Genomic DNA, 21,120 nt, shown 5'->3' with positions numbered 1-21,120 from the left:
CATCGTTCTGTATCCCCATCAAAAACGGGGACCTTTTCGCTTCATCAATCTGTGTATAATATTCCTCCTCCTCCTCCTGCTCCTCCTCCTGAAACCTCACATAATCACGCCGAAGGGGCAATTTTTCTTAGGCCCACAAGGCTCAGTCATATAATTTTTCTAAACAATTTTTATACGTTTCAATGCTCATTAAAGTGTTGAAACTTTCACCTCCACCAATTTTTATTTTAACTGGGCTGCCTCCTGGCCTAGTTACCAATTAAGCCACATTAACCAAAGCGATTAATGGGTTTCACCTGCCCTCTTGGTTGGCCATGGCCAATTTTTCTGATGTACATTAGTACTGTTGATACAGCAATTTTTGTGGGCCCTCGCCTACAGTGTAATCAAATGAATTTTTAGCCTACCTGCATTACAGCTGACGTTACATCCGCTGTGTTGGGCAATGCAATGGGATATTTTTATGTACCGCCGGTGGGTTCCAGGGAGCCACCCATGCTGTGGGTCCACAGGGAGTTGTAAATGCATCTGTTTCCACTTCTAAAGAACCCCAGTCTGACTGGGGCATGCAGTGTGGGCCGAAGCCCACCTGGATTAAACATGACATTACTACCTCAGCTGTGTTGGGCAATGCAATGGGATATATTTATGTACCGCCGGTGGCTTCCTGGCACCCACCCATGCTGTGGGTCCACAGGGAGTTGTAAATGCATCTGTTTCCACTTCTAAAGAACCCCAGTCTGACTGGGGCATGCAGTGTGGGCCGAAGCCCACCTGCATTAAACATGACATTACTACCTCAGCTGTGATGGGCAATGCAATGGGATATTTTTATGTACCGCCGGTGGGTTCCAGGGAGCCACCCATGCTGTGGGTCCACAGGGAGTTGTAAATGCATCTGTTTCCACTTCTAAAGAACCCCAGTCTGACTGGGGCATGCAGTGTGGGCCGAAGCCCACCTGGATTAAACATGACATTACTACCTCAGCTGTGTTGGGCAATGCAATGGGATATATTTATGTACCGCCGGTGGCTTCCTGGCACCCACCCATGCTGTGGGTCCACAGGGAGTTGTAAATGCATCTGTTTCCACTTCTAAAGAACCCCAGTCTGACTGGGGCATGCAGTGTGGGCCGAAGCCCACCTGCATTAAACATGACATTACTACCTCAGCTGTGTTGGGCAATGCAATGGGATATATTTATGTACCGCCGGTGGCTTCCTGGCACCCACCCATGCTGTGGGTCCACAGGGAGTTGTAAATGCATCTGTTTCCACTTCTAAAGAACCCCAGTCTGACTGGGGCATGCAGTGTGGGCCGAAGCCCACCTGCATTAAACATGACATTACTACCTCAGCTGTGATGGGCAATGCAATGGGATATTTTTATGTACCGCCGGTGGGTTCCAGGGAGCCACCCATGCTGTGGGTGCACACGGAATTCCCATTGCGGAGTTGTACCTGCCTGTGACTATATATAAAAAACCGCGGTCTGACTCGGGCATGCAGACACCTTGACAGAATGAATAGTGTGTGGCACATAGGTTCCCCATTGCTATGCCCACGTGTGCAGCTCCAGATGGAGGTGGCACAGGATTGGATTTCTCATTGCTTCTGTACAGCATTGTGGGCTATCGCCCCGCCCCTTTTAAAGAGGGTCGCTGCCTAGCTGTGCCAACCCTCTGCAGTGTGTGCCTGCTTTTCCTGTGGCAGACGCACTTATAAATAGCCATGAGGGTGGCGTGGCATGAGGGCAGCTGAAGGCTGGGCAGGGACAGTTTGGTGTGCGCTGTGGACACTGGGTCGTGGGGGGGGGGGGGATTTGGCAGCATGTAACCCAGGAGAAGTGGCAGTGGAGTGTCATGCAGGCAGTGATTGTGCTTTGTTGGAGGTGGTGTGGTGCTTAGCTAAGGTATGCATTGCTAATGAGGGCTTTTCAGATGTTAAAGTTGTTGGGGGGGGGCACTCTTGCTGCTATTGTGGCTTAATATTGGGACCTGGGAACTTGAGATGCAGCCCAACATGTAGCCCCTCGCCTGCCCTATCCGTTTCTGTGTCGTTCCCATCACTTTCTTGAATTGCCCCGATTTTCACAAATGAAAACCTTAGCGAGCATCGGCAATATACAAAAATGCTCGAGTCGCCCATTGACTTCAATGGGGTTCGTTACTTGAAACGAACCCTCGAGCATCGCGAAAAATTCGTCTCGAGTAACGAGCACCCGAGCATTTTGGTGCTCGCTCATCTCTAGTCTTTAAGCAAAATCTATGTTCTGAAAGCCACCGATTACTCCTTTCATTTTGGGTCCTGTTGTGCATCCAGACATAGGATTAGGGCCACAATGGGTATATTTCTGAAAAAAAGCACAAATAGGAGTATCCGTTTTGGGGTGGAAATCTTCCTTCATATGTGTGGTGTACAAAAAAACTGTTTTTAAAATGACAGAATTGGCAAACAAGCGGAAATCACAATTTTTTCCTTTTGCTTTGCTTGAATTCATTCAAAATCTGTGGGATCAAAATACGCAGTACACCCCTAGATAAATTCGTTAAGGGGTCTAGTTTTCAAAATGGGGTGGGTCTCTCTATGGTTTTGGCCGCTCAAGAGCTCTACAAGTGTGCTATGGGGCCTAAAAGGACTTCAAGCAAAATCTATGTTCTGAAAGCCACCAATTACTCCTTTCATTTTGGGTCCCATTGTGCATCCAGACATAAGATTAGGGCCACAATAGGTATGTTTCTGAAAACAGCACAAATAGGGGTATCCATTTTGGGGTGCAAATCTTCCTTCTTATGTGTGGTGTACAAAATAAGCTGTTTTTAAAATGACAGATTTGCCAAAAAAGCGAAAATCATATTTTTTCCTTTTGCTTTGCTTGAATTCATTCAAAATCTGTGGGATCATAATGCGCAGTACACCCCTAGATAAATTCTTTAAGGGGTCTAATTTTCAAAACGGGGTCATTTGTGGGCGTTCTCTATGGTTTTGGGCACTCAAGAACTCTACAAGTGTGCTATGGGGCCTAAAACGCCTTCAAGCAAAATCTATGTTCTGAAAGCCAACAATTACTCCTTTCATTTTGGGCCCTGTTGTGCATCCAGATATAAGATTAGGGCCACAATGCGTATATTTCTGAACACAGGACAAACAGGGGTATCCATTTTGGGGTATAAATCCTCGTTTTCATGTAAACTATAGGAAAAAAAATATGTCTTTAAAATGACATATTTGCAAAAATATGAAATTTTACTTTTTCTCTTCTAAATTAATTACTGGGAAAAAAAAACTGTGGGGTCAAAATACTCATGACACCCCTCAATAAATACATTAAGGGGAGTAGTTTTTAAAATAGGGTCATTTGTGGGGGTATCTATCATTCTGACACCTATGAGCCTTTGCAATCTTGGCTTGGTGTAGGAAAACAAAGTGTTCCTCAAAATGCTGAAAAGTAATGTTAAATTTGTCTCCTAAATGGTTAAAAGTTTTTCAAATGTGCATTCAGAATAAAGTAAATAGATGGAAATATATATGTTAGCAAAAGTTTGTACAGTATTATTGCACATATTTGATATATTACAATTGAAAATGTGAAAAAACGATAATTTTTTCAAAATCTTCCCAATATTGGCACTTTTAATACATATATGCACAAATTATATTGGACTATTTTCACCACCTAAATGAAGTACAACATGTGACGAAAAAACAATGTCAGAATCACTTGGATATGCAAAGCCTTTACTGAGTTATGCTATGTTAAGTGACATGTCAGATTTCCAAAATTTGGCCTGGTCATTAAGGTGCAAACAGGCTTGGTCACTAAGAGGTTAACAAGAAATCATTAAAAATTAAAATATTTCCATATTAATGCATAAAGATTTCTAGTATATTATTTCAAGTCATTCTAAGGTTATGACGTTCATAAATGTAGAAAAAAAATAGTTTTAATATTTTTGACTTTTTTTCCTTCTACATTTTTAAAAATGTCAAATATATCTCTTACTTATAACACCGTTAAGATGTCCCATGTGGAAGGAAGAAAAGCAGAAACATACATGTATGTGTGTATATATATATATATATATATATATATACCTACATATACACACACACATATATATATATATATATAAATAAAAATGTATATAATGTCCATGGAAAATCTATATATATCAAAATATTCTTTCTGATTAGTCAAACACTTGAACAACACCAAAGGCCTGTTTTAGAGATAGATCATTTTTATAGTCATTACTAGTAGTGCAAAAGCTCTACATCGGCAAAAAGAACTTTTAAAATAACTTAAATTAATATATATTAGTACTTCTATATTGCAAGGGTGCAGGGAAAGAATGATAAAAAGCCACTTTTTTGCTTTTCAAACACAACCTTCCATTTTGTAGATTAATGCTATAGAATGTGTTGGTGAAGGCAGATAGATGAAAAAATGATCACAGTTAGAGATGAGCGAACGTACTCGTCCAAGCTTGATGCTCATTCGAGTATTAGGGTGCTCGAGATGCTCGTTACTCGTGACGAGTACCACGCGATGTTCGGATTTCTTTCACTTTCATCTCTGAGACATTAGCGCGCTTTTCTGGCCAATAGAAAGATAGGGAAGGCATTACAACTTCCTCCTGTGACTTTCCAGCCCTATCCCACCCCCCTGCAGTGAGTGGCTTGCGAGCTCAAGTGACCACCGAGTTCTTAAAGCGGTCCCGCCCGCGGCTCACCTCAGACACACACTGGCAGAGTATAGGGAAAGTGCTGCTGCTCATTCAGGGATAGTGTTAGCGTAGATCCTGTCTTCAAGAACCTTAACGGTCCTTCTTAGGGCTACATCTGACCGTGTGCATTACTGTTGTGGATGGCTGGGAGCAGTAGTGCACCATTTTTTTTTTCATCTCGAACTGTGCAGGCCATTTCTCAGTCTACAGTGTATTATACAGTGTATAGGGAAAGTGCTGCTGCTGATATAGGGAAAGTGTTAGAGTAGGATCCTGTCTTCAAAAACCCCAGAGCTCCTCTGTTGGGCTACATCTGACCGTGTGCATTTTAGTTGGGGCCTGCTGGGAGTTGTAGTGCTTCCATTTTTGTATTACGCATCTAGGCCTGTTTGCAGCCTTTCAGTAATAGTTGTTTCAGGCTGCAGTGCCGTACAATACAGCTCTCACCATGAAAGTGCACTCAAATAATTCCTAGCCTGCTGCGAACTATTTCATTTTTACAGTTTTCTGTCTGCAGTGAATTAGACACAGAGTGTTGGGGCACAGCCACTTGTATAGGGAAAGTTATATACCCCATACAGTATACCGTATCCTCCGTGCAAAAACCCCAAAGCTCCTTAGTTGGGCGACATCTGACCGTGTGCATTTTAGTTGGGGCCTACTGGGAGTTGTAGTGCTTCCATTTTTGTATTACGCAGCTAGGCCTGTTTTCAGCCTTTCAGTAATAGTTTTTTCAGGCTCCAGTGCCATACAATACTGCTCTCACCATGAAACTGCACTCAAATATTTCCTAACCTGCTGCGAACTACTTCATTTATACAGTTTTCTGTCTGCAGTGCATTAGACAGGTCTCACCGCTAAACAGTACTGTAATATTACCAGGGCCACTGCAAAGTACTTCAGCTCTGCCGCTGTGCAGAGCGTCTCACAATACCTTTTCCTTGGTGGGGTTGAGATAGCCGCAGTTACCAGCACTATCCACTGGCTTTAGAGTCTTTCCCCACTCCACACAGCCTCTACAAGTCTCTGCGAGCAATAAATTACTCCTAGGTATCAGCGCAAGACAGCGGGTTACTTTTTTCAAGTCACAGCATAGAGCCCCCGCTATCTAGAAGTCTCTGTGTGCGGTGAATTAAGCCACACTTGTCAGTGCTGTATAGTGGGGTAATTTATTTGGGCCCTGCTCCATTCTTAATCCGCCATGATGAGGAGTAGGGGTAAGGGTTGAGGACGTGGACACGGAGGTGGACGACCAAGCGAGGGTGTGGGCACAGGCCGAGTTCCTGGTCCAGGTGAATCACAGCCGGCTGCTGCGGGATTAGGAGAGAGGCAAGTTTCTGGGGTCCCCAGCTTCATATTCCAATTTATGGGTCCACGTGGTAGATCTTTATTACAAACAGAGCAGTGTGAGCAGATCCTGTCGTGGATGGCAGAAAATGCATCCAGCAATGTATCGACTACCCAGTCATCTACACAGTCCACTGCTCTCGGACTAGGGACTGCAATTCTGAATCCTCTGGCTGCTGCTCCTCCTTCCTCCCAGCCTTCTCACTCCATGAAAATGACATATTTGGAGCAGGCAGACTCCCAAGAACTGTTCTCGGGTCCCTGCCATGAGTGGAAAAAAATGGTTCCTCTCTCACCTGAGGAGTTTGTCGTGACCGATGCCCAACCTTTGAAAAGTACCTGGAGTCTGGGTGATGAGGCTGGGGACTTCCGGCAACTGTCTCAAGAACTTTTTGTGCGTGAGGAGGATGATGATGATGAGATACAGTTGTCTGTCAGTGAGGTAGTAGTAAGGGCACTAAGTCCGAGGGAGGAGCACACAGAGGAATCGGAGGAAGAGCAGTTGGACGATGAGGTGACTGACCCTACCTGGTTTGCTACTGAGGACAGGGCTTCAGAGGGGGAGGCAAGTGTAGCAGCAGGACAGGTTGAAAGAGGCAGTGGGGTGGCCAGGGGTAGAGGCAGGGCTAGAGCAAAGAATGCCCCAACTGTTTCCCAAAGCACCACCTTGCGGCAAGCCTCCGTGCAGAGGGCTAGGTGTTCAAAGGTGTGGATGTTTTTCAATGAGAGCGCGGACAACCGACGAACAGTGGTGTGCAATCTGTGTCGCACCAAGATCAGCCGGGGAGCCACCACTACCAGCCTCACCACCACCGGCATGCACAGGCATATGATGGCCAAGCACCCCACAAGGTGGGACGAAGGCCGTTCACCGCCTCCGGGTCACACCACTGCCTCTACCCCTGTGCCCCAACCTGCCACACAGATCCAATCCCCCTCCCAGGACGCAGGCACGAACGCCTCCCGGCCTGCACCCACACCCTCACCTCCACTGTCCTCCACTCCATCCAGCAATGTCTCTCAGCGCAGCGTTCAGCTGTCGCTAACACAAGCGTTGGAGCGAAAGCGCAAATATGTCGCCACGCACCCGCACGCACAAGCTTTAAACGTGCACATTGCCAAATTGATCAGCCTGGAGATGCTGCCGTACAGGCTTGTGGAGACAGAGGCTTTAAAAAACATGATGGCTGCGGTGGTCCCGCGCTACTCGGTCCCCAGTCGCCACTATTTTTCCCGGTGTGCCATCCCAGCCCTACACCAGCACATCTCCCGCAACATAAATCATGCCCTCACCAACGCAGTTACTGGGAAGGTCCACTTAACCATGGACACGTGGACAAGTACTGGCAGGCAGGGCCACTATATCTCCCTGATGGCACATTGGGTGAATTTGGTGGAGGCTGGGACAGAGTCAGAGCCTGGGACCGCTCACGTCCTACCCACACCCAGAATAGCGGGGTCCTACCTTGGTGCTGGTATCTGCGGCGTTTTATGCGACCTCCTCCAAACCGTCCCCCTCCTCCTCCTACGCCACCTCTACCTCTCAATTAAGAAGTGTGAGCACAATGCCAGCAGTCAGTATCGCATGGCGTGGCAGCACAGTGGCGGGCAAACGTTAGCAGGCCGTGCTGAGACTACTCAGTTTAGGTGACAAGAGGCACATGGCCCCCGAACTGTTGCAGGGTCTAACAGAGCAGACCGACCTCTGACTTTCGCTGCTGAGCCTCCAACCAGGCATGGTTGTGTGTGACAATGGCCGTAACCTGGTGGCGGCTCTGCAGCTCGGCAGCCTCACACACGTGCCATGCCTGGCCCCCATCTTCAATCTAGTGGTTCAGTGGTTTCTGAAAAACTACCCCCACTTGTCTGACCTGCTCGGCAAGGTGTGCCGTGTCTGCACACATTTCCGCAAGTCCACCACGGACGCTGCCACCCTGAGGACCCTGCAACATCGGTTTCAGTGGCCAGAGCACCGACTGCTGTGCGACGTGCCCACACGCTGGAATTCTACGCTGCACATGTTGGCCAGGCTGTACGAGCAGCGTAGAGCGATAGTGGAATACCAGCTGCAACATGGGTGGCGTAGTGGGAGTCATCCTCCCCAATTCTTTACTGAGGAGTAGGCCTGGATGGCATATATCTTCCAGGTTCTCAGAAACTTTGAGGAGTCAACCCAGATGGTGAGCGGCGATGCGGCAATCATTAGCGTTACCATCCCGCTGCTTTGCCTGCTGAGAAATTCGCTGCAAAGCATAAAGGCCGACGCTTTGCGGTCGGAACAGGAGATGGGGAATGACAGTATGTTGCTTGATAGCCAGGCTACTCTCATGTCTATATCTCAGCGCGTTTTGGAGGAGGAGGAGCAGGAGGAGGAGGAGGGGGAAGAGACAGCTGGGCCCACTGCAGAGGGTACCCATGCTGCTTGCCTCTCATCAGTTCAGCGTGTATGGGCTGAAGTGCAGGATCCTGAAAGTCATCTTCCTAGTGAGGACAGCGATGTGTTGCGTACTGGTACCCTGGGACACATGGCTGACTTCATGTTAGGCTGCCTTTCTCATGACCCTCGCATTAGACGCATTCTGGCCAACACGGATTACTAGGTGTACACCCTTCTCAACCCACGGTATAAGGAGAACCTTTCCACTCTCATTCCCGAAGAGGAAAGGGTTATGAGAGTGATGCAATACCACAGGACCATGGTGGAAAAAGTGATGCTAAACTTCCCATCTGAGAGCGCTATCGGCGGAAGACGCAGTTCCGAGGGCCAACTAGCAGGGGAGGCGCGGGGATCAGGCAGCATGTCCAGTGCAGGCAGGGGAACACTCTCCAAGGCCTTTGCCAGCTTTATGGCTCCCCAGCCAGACTGTGTCACCACTCCTCAGTCAAGACTGAGTCGGAGGGAGCACTGTAAAAAGATGGTGAGGGAGTACGTAGCAGATCATACCACTGTCCTCCGTTATGCCTCTGCTCCATACAACTATTGGGTTTCAAAGCAGAACACAAGGCACGAACTTGCGCTGTATGCCCTGGAGGTGCTGGCCTGCTCTGCCGCTAGCATGTTGTCAGAGAGGGTGTTTAGTGCAGCTGGGGGACTCATCACGGAAAAGCGTAGCCGCCTGTCAACTGCCAGTGCCGACATGCTTACACTCATAAAGATGAACCAAGGCTGGATTTCCCCAGACTTCTCTTCTTCACCGGCGGAGAGCAGTGGAACCAAAAGATTCTTTTCGCTGCAAGCGGAGAAAAAAGCATTCTCTACCACCAGAAAAAAAGTGGGAATTATCTTTGTCAATCACTCTTGGATATTATTACTCCTCCTCCTCCTAAAACAGCATGTCATCACGCTGAACTGACAATTTTTCTGCGTCCCAAAAGGCTCTGCTTATAATTTTTTTACAGTTTTTCAAAGTTTCAAAAGTATTGATGCTTTAACAGGAACCATTTTTTTTCACAGGGCTGCCTCAAGGCTCTGTTACAAATTAAGTAACAGCAAGCTGTATCTTTAAAAAATATTTCTGGGTTTTACCTGCCCTCGCGGTTGAGCAATTTTTCAGGGTTACACTTGTACTCTTGGTACACCAATTTTTCCTGCTCTCCTGATCTATTATCTAAATAATTTTTCCGCCCTTCGCCTACACTTATGGTACACCAATGTTTCAGGGGTTCGCCTATACTCTTGCTAGAGAAATGTTACAGGGGTCTGCCTATACTTTTACTAGAGAAATGTTACAGGGGTCTGCCTATACTTCTGCTACAGGAATGTTACAGGGGTCTGCCTATACCTCTGCTACAGGAATTTTACAGGGGTCTGCCTATACCTTTGCTTCAGGAATGTTACAGGGGTCTGCCTATACGTCTGCTACAGGAATGTTACATGGGTCTGCCTTTACTTTTACTACAGAAATGTTACTGGGGTCTGCCTATACTTTTACTACAGAAATCTTACAGGGGTCTGCCTATACTTCTGCTACAGAAATGTTACAGGGGTCAGCCTATACTTCTGCTACAGAAATGTTACAGGGGTCTGCCTATACTTTTACTACAGAAATGTTACTGGGGTCTGCCTATACTTCTACTACAGAAATGTTACAGGGGTCTGCCTATACTTTTACTACAGAAATGTTACTGGGGTCTGCCTATACTTCTGCTACAGAAATGTTACAGGGGTCTGTCTATAATTCTGCTACAGAAATGTTACAGGGGTCTGCCTATACTTCTGCTACAGAAATGTTACAGGGGTCTGCCTATACGTTTACTATAGAAATGTTACTGGGGTCTGCCTATACTTCTGCTACAGAAATGTTACAGGGGTCTGCCTATACTTCTGCTACAGAAATGTTATAGGGGTCTGCCTATACTTCTGCAACAGAAATGTTACAGGGGTCTGCCTATACTTTTACTACAGAAATGTTACTGGAGTCTGCCTATGCTTTTACTACAGAAATGTTATAGGGGTCTGCCTATACTTCTACTACAGACATGTTACTGGGGTCTGCCTATACTTCTGCTACAGAAATGTTACAGTGGTCTGCCTATACTTCTACTACATAAATCTTACAGGGGTCTGCCTATAGTTTTACTATAGAAATGTTACTGGGGTCTGCCTATACTTCTGCTACCGAAATGCTACAGGGGTCTGCCTATACTTTTACTACAAAAATTTTACTGGGGTCTGCCTATACTTTTACTACAGAAATGTTACTGGGGTCTGCTTATACTTCTGTTACAGATATATTACTGAGGTCTACCTATACCTTTGCTACAGGAATGTTACTGGGGTCTGCCTATACTATGGGTGCACAAAGACTTCCCATCTCGGTGTTTTACCTATCTGGCACAAATACACTGACTAACTAGGGCAGAAATGTGGGCAGAGGCCAAGGTCCTTCGTGGGGTGAAACTTTCTCATGTTTGGGCACTTGGATTTTTTCCTGTGTAATACCATCTTTGTGCACTGACAGCATAGGCGTGCCCAAGGAACTCAAAGACTTCCCCTTGCGGTGTTGAGCTATCTGTGTGGGGACACATGGATTTCCCATTGCTATGTGACTCAAGGCACCTTGGGTCACACAAGGTGGAGGCTGAGACCGAGCCTGACCCAGGGCCCGCTCACATAGTTCCCACACAGACTATAGCGGGTCCTGGTCATGGTTTCTTGCCCTTGTAATGCCACCTCCTTTCCCTGCTTGGGGTCAGGGGATCAGCACTGGGCAACATGTATTTCTCCCGTGTTACCACAGTTATCTGAGACACTGGTTTGGGCCAAACAAGAGGAGCGTTACTGCATTAATGAGACGTTCACTGCTGTACTAGCATCGGAGTCCGCTTTATGCCCACGATTGCTGAGGGTGTGAGCAGAGGCCTATGTCCTGGGTTGAAATGCAACTGCGCCAGGTTTGTCCCGTGGAACTTCTTCCTGGTTCATCCAGTCTTTGGAGCGATGAAAGCAACCGCAACTAATTTAATGAGACCTTTACTGCTGTACTTGCATCGGAGTCTGCTTTATGCTCACGATTGCTGAGGGTGTGTGCAGAGTGAAAGTCTGCCATGTTTGGGCACTGTAATTTCTTCATGTTTATTACTTTCCTTGGGTTTCTTTGGCTCGCCTATGCTGTGGGTGCACAAAGACTTCCCATAGCAGTGTTTTACCTGTCCGGCACAAATACACAGACTGACTTGGGTAGGGTGCAGAGTGCAGATGGCTTTCCCCTTGCGGTGTTGATTGAGCTATCCGACACCTACACAGAATGAATAGTGTGTGGACACATGGATTTCCCATTGCTATGTAACTCGCAGCACCTTGGGTCACACAAGGTGTTTCCTGGGACCGAGCCTGACCCAGGGCCCGCTCACATACTTCCCACACAGACTATAGCGGTTCGTTGTTATGGTTTCTTGGCCTTGTAATGCCATCTTCTCCTCCTGCTTGGGGTCAGGGCATCAGCATTGGGCAACATGTATTTTCTCTCGTGTTACCACAGTTATCTGAGACATTGGTTTGGGCCAAGCAAGAGGAGTGATACTGCATTAATGAGACATTCACTGCTGTACTAGCTTCAGAGTCCGCTTTATGCCCACAATTGCTGAGGGTGTGTACAGATGCCGAGGTCCTCGGCGGAGTGAAAGTCTGCCATGTTTGGGCACTGTAATTTCTTCATGTTTATTACTTTCCTTGGGTTCCTTTGGCTCGCCTATGCTGTGGGTGCACAAAGACTTCCCATAGCGGTGTTTTACCTGTCTGGCACAAATACACTGAATGACTTGGGTAGGGCACAGACGGCTTTCCTAACGCATCGTTCAGCTATCTGACACCTACACAGAATGAATTGTGTGGGGACACATGGATTTCCCATTGCTATGTAACTCAAGGCACCTTGGGTCACACAAGGTGGAGGCTGGTACGTCAATCTATCATCAATTTTCAACAGCTTTGTGGGCCATGGCCCACACTTTCAAAAAGGGTCGCTGCCTAGCCCTGCCAACCCTCTGCAGTGTGTGCCTCCGGTTCCTCCTCATCCAGTACGCACTTATAACTAGACATGAGAAAGCAGGTCGCCAGCAGCACAAATTGTATATCCCTCCAAGGGCTGGGCATAGATTATGCAGTAGCCAAAGAAACAGGTGAATGGATCCTTATCACCAAAATCACATGCAGCAATGAAAAAAGACTTCGGCAGCATCCAGGGTGCAAATTGATATCCAAAGTTTTATTCCCCCATCACAGAAAAACAGGCAACGTTTCGGCCATGTTGGCCTTTGTCAAGCTTGACACCCTGGATGCTGCCGAAGTCTTTTTTCATTGCTATAACTAGACATGAGGGTGGTGTGGCTATGAAGCAAGCGTGTGGCATGAGGGCATCTGAACGCTGCTCAGGGAAACTTTTGTGTGCGCTGTGGACACAAGGTCATGCGGGGGGTTGGACAGCAACGCCAGCATGTAACCCAGGAGAAGAGGCAGCGGGGTCACCCGCAAGCAGTGATTGTCCTTGGTTGCAGGTAGCGTGGTGCTTTGGCTAAGATGTGCCAGATGTATCAAGAGAAAAAAGGAAATAAATAGAGATGAGCGAGCACCAAAATGCTTGGGTGCTCGTTGCTCGAGTCAAACTTTTCGTAATGCTCGAGAGCTTGTTTCGAGTAACGAACCCTATTGAAGTCAATGGGAGACTCGAGCATTTTTCATGGTGACCCATGCTCCACATAGGGGAGGTTGTGTGAATGACCTGAAAACATCAGAAAGTCATGGAAACACCACAAAACCGATAGGGAACAGCAGGGGCAGCATGCATGGATGCATCTGAGGCTCCCAAGTCGCACTATTAAGCCAAATTGTGGGCAAGAGCCTTGCGGTCACCCCCCTAACAATTTAGTTGGGCCAGACCATAATCAGCAAGGCACATGCACTGGCACATCTTAGCTAAGCACCACACTAGGTGGAATGAAGGCCAATCACTGCCTGCGGCTGACACTACTGCCTCTTCTTCTGGGTTACATGCTGGCATTGCTGTCTAATCCCCTGCACGAGCCTGCATCCACAGCATACTCAGAATTTTCCCCAGCGCAGCGTTCAACTGTCCTCATGCCACACAGTCGCTTGATAGCCACACCACCCTCATGTCTATTTATAAGTGTGTATTGGATGAGGAGGAACAGGAGACACACACTGCAGAGGGTTGGCAGGGCCTACCTGCGAACCTCTTTGAAATTGTGGTCGATAGCTCACAATGCTGATGAGAATTGCTGATAAATTAACATACGATCATAATTCCAATCCCATGCCACCTCCATCACGAAATTGTCAGGAGCCACAAACGTGGGCATAAAGGGGACTCAGATGCCAGTACTTCTACACATCTCCACATTTCTGCAACACATTCTAAAACCAAAGATTGGGTTGAAGCAGGATGTGTCGCAAAAGTAGCCACCACAGGTATACAGTGAAACTGTTAATCAGTTACGCTTCCTTGGATCGCTACGAGGACAGTGTGATCCATGAAGAAATTTGAGTGGCCAAAGCAGGACCCTGCGCTGCACAACAGATCTGGAACAGATTATATAAACAGATGATCACAAACCCGGAGGGATGCGTGCGTTTCTCAGTCCTAAATCAATCCAGCTGGTTATGACTCTGGGTAGTTTACGCCTGTTTAAATCCAAAAATAGACAGTGTGCAATGAGTTCTGTCTTGCTATACAGTGCTGATCAGAATTGCAATCCCATGTGACCTCCGTCAAAAAATTCTCAGTGGCCATAAAGCGGACTCGGATGCTAGTATTTCTAACCATCTGTACAATTCAGCAACGCTTTCTATGTCCACGTCGTCGACCTCGACCCTTACCCCTAGTCTTCATCATGTTGGATAATGCACTGCATCAAAATGCTACGCAAACTGTGAGGTATTTCGCGTATGCTTGCAGCCAAAAATAGACAATGTAAAATGTGTACAGTCTTGTGTGTCCTCTCGACCTGCACTATATAACCCTTGGGCCTATTATGCAAATGATTTCAGCCAAAAACAACTCAAAAAATGAAAAATGAAAGGAGTTTTGTTAGTTCCTATATAGTCTGTGTACACCAGTAGCAGTATACTGCATAGAACCGGTAACAGTATGCAGTATACAGCCGGGATGCTTGTGAATGCTTTGTGTGCACTACTGGTCCCAGGCAGCCAAACTGTTGATGCACACAATGAGAGAAGTTGTAGTCATAGAAAGGACTGTTGGGTTCTACTAATTCCCATCCCATGCCACCTCCGTCACAAAATTCTCAGGAGCAACAAACGTGGCCATAAAGCGGACTCGGATGCTAAAACTTCTAACCATCTGCACAATTCAGCAATGCATTCTAAAACAAAAGATTTCTTTTAAGCAGGAGGTGTCACAAAAAATGCCACCACAGGTCAACAGTGAAACTGTCAATGTCTCATGAAATCAGTTACGCTTCCTTGGTTCGCTACAAGGACAGCAAAAACCATGAAGAAATTTGAGTGACCAAACCAGGACATTTCATTCTGTCTATGTTTCATATAGAAATACATTTGTTTACTAAGAGTATAGCCAAAGCCTGGAAAAACTTGTTTGCTAAGAGTATAGGCCAAGCCCGGAAAAATTTGTGTACAAAGAGTATAGGTGTACCCCTGAAAAATTTGTTTACCCAAAGTGCAGGTGAAACCCAGAATTTTTTTTTAACATACAGCTCGTACTTGCTTAATTTGCTGACAGAGCCTGGAGGCAGCCCTCCAAAAAATTAGTTTTCACAGAGCCTTTTGGCCCTCCGAAGAATTGGCTGTTCAGCGTGCTGACATACTGGCTTAAGAGGAGGAGGAAGAAGATCAGAGAAGGATAGACCAAGCTACTTCTCTCCTTTTTTGGAGTGATAGAGGGTGCATGGTTCTCCTGTTCCAGCCTAAAGAATCTTCATGTTACGCTGCTTTCCACCAGTGGAGAAGAGAAGTCAGGGGAAATCCAGGCTTTGTTCATCTTAATGAGTGTAAGCCTGTCGGAGCTGTCAGGTGACAGGTGGGTATGCTTATCCATGATAATCCCCTCAGCAGCACTAAACACCCTCTCTAATAACACGCTAGTGGCAGGGCAGTCCAGCACCTCCACGGTGTACAGCGCAAGTTTGTGCCTCGTGTCCAGCTTTGACACCCAATAGCTGTATGGAGCAGAGGGATCACAGAGGACAGTGGTACGGTCGGCTATGTACTCCCTCACCGTGTTTTTACAGTGTTCCCTCCTACTCAGCCTAGACAGGGGAGTGGTGACACAGTCTGGCTGGGGAGCCATAAAACTGGCAAAGACCTTGGAGAGTGTCCCCCTGCCTACACTGGAAATGCTGCCTGTTCCCTGCATCTCCCCTGCTAGTTGGCCCACTGAAGTACATCCTCTACTGCTAGCGTTGCCAGATGGGAACTTTAGCATCAGCTTTTCTACCAGCAGTCTCCTACCCCTCCTCCTTCTCCAACACACGCTGTGAAACAGATGTGAGAGTGGTTTGGCTATCAAGCAACGTATTGTCAACCATCATCTCCTGTTCTATCCGCAAAGCGTCGGCCTTAATGCTTAGCAGCAACCTTCTCAGCGGGCAAAGCAGTGGAATGGTTACGCTGATAATGGCCACATCACCGCTCACCATTTGTGTTGACTCCTCAAAGTTTCCTAAGACCTGACAAATGTCAGACATCCATGCCCACTCCCCTGGGAAGAACTGCGGAGGCTGAGTACCGCTCCACCAGCCATATTTCAGCTGGTATTCAACAATGCCTCTACACTGCTCGTAAAGCCTGGCCAACATGTGCAACATTGAACTCCAGCACGTGGGCACATCACACAACTGTCAGTGCACTGGCAGCTGGAAGCGATGTTGCAGTGTCCTGAGGGTGGCAGCATCTGTGGTGGACTTTCTGAAATGTGCGCACATGCGACGCACCTTGCTGAGCAGGTCAGACAAATGGGGGTAGTTTTTCAGAAACCGATGAACCACTTGCTTGAACACGTGGGCCAGGCATGCCACGTGTGTTAGTCTGCCAAGCTGCAGAGCCGCCACAAGGTTACAGCCATTGTCAAACACGACGATGCCTGATTGGAAGTTAAGAGGCAAAAGCCACAAGTCTGTCTGCTTCGTCAAACCCTGTAACAGTTCTTGGGTGGTGTGCCTCTTGTCTCCCAAGCTCAGGAGTTTCAGCACGGACGGTTGACGCTTCCCCACCGCAGTGCTGCAGTGCCTCGAGCTACCAACTGAAGGCGATGTGTTCACACGTGATAATTGAGAGGTGGAGGAGGTGAAGGAGGAGGGGGCATAATAAGCCGGAGAAACCATGACCGAGGTAGGACCCGCAATCCTCTGTGTTGGTAGCACGTGAGCGGACCCAGGGTCATACTCGGTCCCAGCCTCCACAAGGTTAACCCAATGTTCCGTCAGGGAGATGTAGTGTCCCTGCCTGCCAGCACTTGTCCATGTGTCGGTGGTTAAGTGGTCCTTCCCAGTAATCGCGTTAGTGAGAGCACGGTTTATGTTCCTTGAGACGTGCTGGTGTAGGGTGGGAATGGCACAGCGGGAAAAATAGTTGCGGCTGGGGACCAAGTACTGAGGGACTGCTGCCACCATCAGGTTGCAGAAAGCCTCCATTTCTACTAGCCTATATGGCAGCATCTCTGGGGTTGAGTAGTTTTGAAATAAGCACGTTTAGCGATTGTGCATGTGGGTGGCAGAATATTTCCGCTTGCATTCTAATGCTTGGGTTATCGACAGCTGAACACTGCACTGGGACACATTGGTGGAGGCAGTAGAGGACCGTGGAGGTAAGGGTGTGGGTGCAAGCTGGCAGACGCTTATGTCTGTGTCCTGGGAGGGGGATTGGATCTCAGTGACATGATGTGACACAGGGGAAGAGGCAGTGGTGTGACCCGCAGGCGGTGAATAGTCTTTGTTCCACCTCATCGGGTGCTTAGCCATCATATGCCTGCGCATGCTGCTGGTGGTGAGGCTGGTAGTGGTGGCTCCCGTGTTGATCTTGGGGCAGCACAGGTTGCACACCACTAGAGATGAGCGAGCATCAAAATGCTCGAGTGCTCGTTACTCGGGACGAACTTTTCGCGATGCTCGAGGGTTCGTTTTGAGTAACGAACCCCATTGAAGTCAATGGGCGACCCGAGCATTTTTGTATTTCGCCGATGCTCGCTAAGGTTTCCTTGTGTGAAAATCTGGGCAATTCAAGAAAGTGATGGGAACGACACAGCAACGGATAGGGCAGGCGAGGGGCTACATGTTGGGCTGCATCTCAAGTTCACAGGTCCCACTATTAAGCCACAATAGCGGCAAGAGTGGGCCCCCCCCCCCCTCCCAACAACTTTTACTTCTGAAAAGCCCTCATTAGCATGGCATACCTTAGCTACGCACCACACTACCTCCAACAAAGCACAATCACTGCCTGCATGACACTCCACTGCCACTTCTCCTGGGTTACATGCTGCCCAACCGCCCCCCCCCCCCTCCCCCCCACAGCGCACACCAAAGTGTCCCTGCGCAGCCTTCAGCTGCCCTCATGCCACACCACCCTCATGTCTATTTAAAAGTGCGTCTGCCATGAGGAGGAACCACAGGCACACACTGCAGAGGGTTGGCACGGCTAGGCAGCGACCCTCTTTAAAAGGGGCGGGGCGATAGCCCACAATGCTGTACAGAAGCAATGAGAAATAGAATCCTGTGCCACCGCCATCAGGAGCTGCACACGTGGGCATAGCAATGGGGAACCTATGTGCCACACACTATTCATTCTGTCAAGGTGTCTCTGCATGCCCCAGTCAGACCGGGCTTTTTAATTCATAGACACAGGCAGGTACAACTCCCTATTGTGAAGTCCCTGTCGACCGACAGCATGGGTGGCTCCCTGGAACCCACCGGCGATACACAAAAATATCCCATTGCATTGCCCAACACAGCTGAGGTAGTAATGTCGTGCTTAATGCAGGTGGGCTTCGGCCCACACTGCATGCCACAGTCAGACTGGGGTTCTTTACAAGTGGAAACAGATGCATTTATAATTCCCTGTGGACCCACAGCATGGGTGGGTGCCAGGAAGCCACCGGCGGTACACAAAAATATCCCATTGCATTGCCCAACACCGCTGAGGTAGTAATGTCGTGCTTAATGCAGGTGGGCTTCGGCCCACACTGCATGCCCCAGTCAGACTGGGGTTCTTTACAAGTGGAAACAGATGCATTTATAATTCCCTGTGGACCCACAGCATGGGTGGGTGCCAGGAAGCCACCGGCGGTACACAAAAATATCCCATTGCATTGCCCAACACAGCTGAGGTAGTAATGTCGTGCTTAATGCAGGTGGGCTTCGGCCCACACTGCATGCCCCAGTCAGACTGGTAATATGTACCTTAACAGTTACCGCGTTGGTGGTAATGTGGTGGTGACTGCGGACCTAGTAGCACGGTTTTATTTTGTTGGTTTTCGGAATGTGGCCAGGATTAAGTGGGCCGTGGCGGGGGATGTTTTTGAGGCACTACGTGTCCTCTCCACGTGTCCGTGGTTATATGCACCTTAACAGTAACAGCGTTGGTGGGAAATGGCCTCGCCGCCATCATGTCTTTGGGAAGCCTCTGTTTCCACACCCCAGAGACATACCATTAGCAGCGGTATAGGCAGAGCCCAGAATTAGTAACATTTCAGCCGTAGCATTAGCGACAGGCCCCACTAACATATCACTAGCAGCATTATAGGGGGAACACAGTCTTAGTTCCATTTCAGTAATAGTAGCAGCCTACACAGGCCCCAGTAACAATTCCGAAGCAGCAGTATAGTGGGAGCGCAGTCTTCGTTCCATTTCAGTAATAGTAGCAGCCTACACAGGCCCCAGGAACAATTCCGAAGCAGCAGTATAGTGGGAGCGCAGTCTTAGTTCCATTTCAGTAGCTGCAGTATAGCCAAGGCCCAAGTTACATTTATGTAGCTAAAGTGTAGGCCAACCCCACACACACTTCTGTACCATGAGTGCAGGCGAAGAACATACAAATTGCTATGATTACACTGTAGGTGAGGGCCCCAAAACATTGGTGTACCAACAGTACTAATGTACCTCAGTAAAAATTGGCCATGCCCAACCAAGATGGCAGGTGAAACCCATTAATCGCTTTGGTTAATGTGGCTTAAGTGGTAACTAGGCCTGGAGGCAGCCCAGTTCAAATAAAAATTGGTTCAAGTTAAAGTTTCAACGCTTTTAAGAGCATTGAAACATATAAAAATTGTTTAGAAAAATTATATGAGTGAGCCTTGTGGCCCTAAGAAAAATTGCCCGTTCAGCGTGATTACGTGAGGTTTCAGGAGGAGGAGGAGGAATATTAGACACAGATTGATGAAGCAGAAATGTCCCCGTTTTGGATGGTGAGAGAGAACGTAGCTTCCATCCGCGGGTGCAGCCTACGTATTGCTTACGTATCGCTGCTGTCCGCTGGTGGAGAAGAGAAGTCTGGGGAAATCCAGGCTTTGTTCATCTTGATGAGTGTTAGCTTGTCGGCACTGTCGGTTGACAGACGGGTACGCTTATCTGTGATGATTCCCCCAGCCGCACTAAACACCCTTTCCGACAAGACGCTAGCCGCAGGACAAGCAAGCACCTCCAGGGCATACAGCGCTAGTTCAGGCCACGTGTCCAGCTTCGACACCCAGTAGTTGTAGGTGGCAGAGGCGTCACGGAGGACGGTCGTGCGATCGGCTACATACTCCCTCACCATCCTTTTACAGTGCTCCCGCCGACTCAGCCTTGACTGGGGAGCGGTGACACAGTCTTGGTGGGGAGCCATAAAGCTGTCCAGGCCCTTAAAGACTGTTGCACTGCCTGGGCTGTACATGCTGCTCGATCTCCGCACCTCCCCTGCTACCTGGCCCTCGGAACTGCGCCTTCTGCCACTAGCGCTGTCGGATGGGAATTTTACCATCAGCTTGTCCGCCAGGGTCCCGTGGTATAGCAACACTCTCGAACCCCTTTCCTCTTCGGGAATGAGACTGGGAAGGTTCTCCTTATAGCGTGGGTCGAGCAGTGTGTACACCGAGTAATCCGTAGTGGCCAGAATGCGTTGAATGCGAGGGTCACGAGAAAGGCATCCTAACATGAAGTCAGCCATGTGTGCCAGGGTACCTGTACGCAACACATGGCTGTCCGCACTAGGTAGATCACTTTCAGGATCCTCCTCCTCCTCCTCAGGCCATACACGCTGAAATGATGACAGGCAAGCAGCATGGGTACCGTCAGCAGTGGGCCAAGCTGTCTCTTCCCCCTCCTACTCATACTCCTCATGCTCCTCCTCCTCCTCCTGAACGCGCTGAGATATAGACAGGAGGGTGCTCTGACTATCCAGCGACATACTGTCTTCCCCCGGCTCTGTTTCCGAGCGCAAAGCGGCTGCCTTTATGGTTTGCAGGGAACTTCTCAAGATGCATAGCAGAGGAATGGTGACGCTAATGATTGCAGCATCGCCGCTCACCACCTGGGTAGACTGCTCAAAGTTTCGAAGGACTTGGCAGATGTCTGCCAACCA

The sequence above is a fragment of the Eleutherodactylus coqui genome, chromosome 11, assembly GCF_035609145.1.
Source record: "Eleutherodactylus coqui strain aEleCoq1 chromosome 11, aEleCoq1.hap1, whole genome shotgun sequence".
NCBI classification, from domain to species: Eukaryota; Metazoa; Chordata; class Amphibia; order Anura; family Eleutherodactylidae; genus Eleutherodactylus; species Eleutherodactylus coqui.
This window is presented reverse-complemented; position numbering follows the sequence as displayed.